The sequence below is a fragment of the Trypanosoma cruzi genome, genomic scaffold, assembly GCF_000209065.1.
Source record: "Trypanosoma cruzi strain CL Brener 1047053516647 genomic scaffold, whole genome shotgun sequence".
Lineage (NCBI taxonomy): Eukaryota > Euglenozoa > Kinetoplastea > Trypanosomatida > Trypanosomatidae > Trypanosoma > Trypanosoma cruzi.
This window is the reverse complement of record NW_001849219.1, coordinates 5,582-9,987: the sequence shown is the minus strand read 5'-3', so window position 1 is coordinate 9,987 and position 4,406 is coordinate 5,582. Positions and strand designations below refer to the sequence as shown.

At 50.2% G+C, this 4,406-nt stretch overlaps 1 pseudogene, besides 1 other annotated feature; it reads right to left on the bottom strand.

Moving 5' to 3' along the window:
* Positions 1-4,406: a sequence feature (areas not merged during assembly with more than two copies in the genome that could not be assigned to a particular haplotype).
* Tc00.1047053510135.10 lies at positions 561-2,168 on the bottom strand (annotated as a pseudogene).

Genomic DNA, 4,406 nt, shown 5'->3' with positions numbered 1-4,406 from the left:
CCCACAGCCAACGGAACACGAGCACAGCCCGCTGCCAACAAACAAATATCGCACACGAGCAAGCAATCACCCAAAGAGCCACACGCGGAAGCGGATCCTCATCAACCCATGACGCGACGTCTCACTCCATGCGGTCACACGGAGTGCACTGTTTCCTCAATAGACCTTATCCTTCGTCCATCCCTTGAAGATGCTTCTGTTAGTGATGGACCTTAGAGCACAATAGAAGAAAATGGACAATGCAGTAGCACCGTGACACCGCCAGCCACAATGATTCCCTCATACCGGGGCAATTTTCCAATTATGCCTCGCATGCACACACACAATAAACATACTATATAAAGATCACCCAATATTTTTCACCAGAAAACAAACAACCCCACTCCCTCCCTAATTTTCTTCTGTCACTGTTATGTTCGATAGTGTTGGACATTTTTGGCATTTGTATGCTATGCCACCGCCTGATGCTGGTGCACCCGCACCGCATGCACACACACACAAGTATCCAAAAATATATAAATCCCACAATATTTTTTCACCAAAAGTCAAAACTGCCCCCTTCATTCCCTAATTCGTTCTCCTATTTCGTTTTTCCTCACCTCAGAGAGCTTCGCCTCTTCTGGCGTCAGCGGATGATATTACTGCTAGGTACTGGTGCACCTCTTCCTCCCAGAACGCCACAATCTCTCGGTTTTCCTTCTTGCTCACATTATCGGAATTGACGACATCACATCTCTGCCAGTCATTCATCGGCGTGCTGTCTGCGTGCTGTACATAAATCGTCTCCCACGACATGTCTCGAGATAACTCCTCCCAGCCATTAAAATATGCCGCCAGGCACTCAGTGAACTGCCGCACAGTGCTGGCGGTGGTGTGGTGCTCACCCGCCGTAGCCATCCGCAGCCCAACCAGCGTCACTGGATTTGAATTCACGAAAAAGAAGGCGTCCAACAGCGGAAAGTCCTCCACCTCCGGTATGTACAACACACAGCAATCTACGCCAACCTTCTCAGAAAAGTAATGCGGTGGCGGTAAGACATGGTGCCTGGTGGGGCGCTCCTGTGAGTACACCTCCAGCGCACTGCGGTGTGGCTGACGTCGTGCTGCTCGCTTCAGCTCCCTCACTTTGTGTCGTATTGCAGTTATGAAGTCCGCATCCAAAAATGCAAACACGGTACACCGTTCCACATTTTTTGATACAAGATTATGCCTGAGTCTCAATGAGTGAATGAAAATCATCCTGCTGCATTAACTTTGCCAACATGCACAATGTTTTGTTACAGAAATGGTCAGATATCGGCAAATTCAAAGAAAATCCACCCTTGCAAACTTCCTCTCGTATTCGTGCAACCTTCGCAAGCCAGTGGAACACGCTATTACCACCCCACATCGCAGAATTCCCCAAGCCAGTGTAATACTGAGTTTCCGGGGAAATCGTCTCTTCCACGGTTTCGTGACACTTCTCAATCCGATCATCATATGATTGCTCATCAAGGATGTGGCGAAGAATAGGTCCCACTTTATCCATGCGACCCCTCACCTCTCGCCAGTATTCCGCTTGCTGCTGCGGAGGCTTACTGCGTTGTTCCCAAACGCGCATTCCCCTCACATCGCTCTCGTCAGGACAATTCATTACGATTTGTAAGGGTAAGTTTTGACAAGCCCACAACTCGTATCTATTCTCGTTTGGTGATGTTACCGCAATCATGCCCCATCTGTTGCAAGGCAAACCAACAGACGGACGATACACCTCCTCTGCCACGTCGTAGATAATATACCCCTTCACCCCGCTCCAAGATAGCCTGTCCACAACATCGAGGGCACTGCCCTTACCCAAGTATGCTGACAACTTTTTGGTGGTCTTGTCAAACAGGAATGCTCAATTACAAATAAAGCACGCAACCGCAGGGAGTCGCTCCGCATCGTAGTGCAGCAGCTGGTAGAGGAGGTACGAACCGGCAGCCATCGACTTCCCGATACCGGGCGTCCCAATCAACACAAACGGATCAGGCTTAAAGTCGGTCCCACCGTGACCGCTGGACCATTTGTTAACGCCCTTGACAATCTGCCACGCGCGTCTCACCTCGCAGTTCACATAGCAGTCACGATTGAATTCACACGCACCCCACGAGTACGGCCATGCCTTGTCCGAGGCGAGCACCATCAGCCTGGGACGCGGCCATGCACCGCCCGCTCCATTTTCCCACCACTCAAGTGTTGCGTGCCCGCACAAAGCAGCAAACAGAACCAGAGTGCACACAAACCCAATCATCCCCCTCACTCGCTAAACCAAATTATTCGCATGGAGTGACAACATTTGAGGACACACCAGCAGTAGCAGGCTGCATGGAATGTCCCTGACAACCCTGCAAAGAGACACAACAACTCTACCGAATCAAAGTGGCAGCCCCTCGATGTTGCCCGCAGTTCACATGGCAGGAAGAATTCCACGCACGCATAGTTCCGGATCCCGCACTGTTTGAGTGCACATCAACAGAACAAGTAAAAAAAATACGTACGCGCAAGACGGCGGTTAAATACACGAATGTTTCAGCCTGTTTTGTTCGATGGCGTTGGCGAGCAGTCCCACACAATCCAGTCAAAGTGACACGCCGGACAGAATGGCTTCAGTTAATAAATAAAAACAATTGCGCCAATGCAAAAAGCAGCAGGGATTTGGGTTTTGCTTCCGAATTCGGGGCGACAGTGGCAGAGAGTGTGTATGTGTGCAAGACCCTTCGTGGGACGGTGCTGTCCAATCCCGCCGTGCCCTGACACAAAAGGGCAACAAATGAAAAAAATAGGAGCACACTCTCCAGAAAAGGAGTGACGGTTGGGCAGTCAACCCCCGTTCCTTCTCACGTGACATCCACATATGTGCACCCCACCTCAAATGCGTACCTCCCTGAACGCCGCATGCATGAAGTGTGGTTTCGTCACTCGCAACGTGTTTTTCCTCCCGCAAGCAACAAGAGGATGGCCATGGCACAGCTTCGCTCAGGGAAGCAATCGGAACAGACACGAGTGGGGCCAGGGATCATACAAAAAATATATATCTAAAAAGGGGGCAATAACTCCTCCAAGCCACTGAATCGTGCAGTGTCCATCCCTCTTCCTCTGAATTGAAGACCTCCTCAACAGAGCAAATGCAACAGACACATGTGCAGCACAATATCTTTCGCTATCCCGCGTCCAATCTTACCTCCCATGCGTGCCACGGCGGTGGTGCCGGCGTTACATCTGGGATGACTCCAAAATATCAAACGCCATGCTGTGGAGAGTGGATGCTTGACAAACGTGCCCGCGTCAGCGTATAACACGAAATGGCACCAAAAATAAAAAACTATTCGCGACTCAACCTACCTGTGTGTGACCGCAACAAAGCAACACTGAGACATGTGTGGAGCAACGCAAAAAAGAAAAAAAAAAGAGATAAGAAAATAATAATGGAATAATCCACAGAAACATATCAATATATAAACGCACAAAAAATACATCAACCCGCATAATCTTTCCGTTCATTTTTCTTCTTTTCTCATTTGATACAACAACAATAACTAACGAGAAAAACAAGCATGCCCTCCCACACAGTCCTCGTGGAACAGGAGACAGTCGTTGCAGGCACAACAACACAAAAAATAGAAACAGTGCACAGAAAAAACAGCGGCAATGCCGTTGCGGAGTCCGATGGGTGGCTGTGGTGCGCTGCAGCCGCGGCCCCACGCCCTCCCTCAGCGACCAGCAACGCACAACTGTCCCTTCCGCGTGGCACACGTCACAAAAGAGCCTTGTTGTTTTTTATCCCTATTGTTTTCTCAATTGAATCCTATGTCCCGCACAACAGCTTCTATAGGAGAACACATCAGCCCCGCTGAGTGGAGGCGTGAAGGAAAGCCCCGACACCCGGAGAGGGAGCTGCAGCGGAGGGCGTGCAACACATACCCGTTAGGCATCCTCCCCGCGCTGGCGCGTTGGCTAAATAATTCACTGTTGCCGGAAATCGGTAAAACAACACATCAATAAATCAACAAAAAAACTGATCTATAAATAACAAAAATGGAGGGCACCTTCCAGCAGCATCGAAGTTGTGCCGCATATGCGAAAAGCCATGTGCCTTCTTGCCGCGCGAAGGTACTGTTGGGGGCAGAGCTTTTCCACCTCGAAAAGATGAAACTATGTCAGCCTTTTCGTGAGGCACACACTCCCCACTCCCCCTGCGTCCACACCATGGTTTTTGTTTTTTCTAATTGCCGGAAAAGCCGAGCAACGGAGTAGGTGCATGCTTGTCTCTTCGCGCTGCCCACGTCGGCTGGGTTCCACAATGTTCGGTCGCTACCAGTGGCATGCCGTGCGGTGGCGATTCCGTCCATCATTGTTGTGGCACTGAAAACCGCGTGTTGGACGGT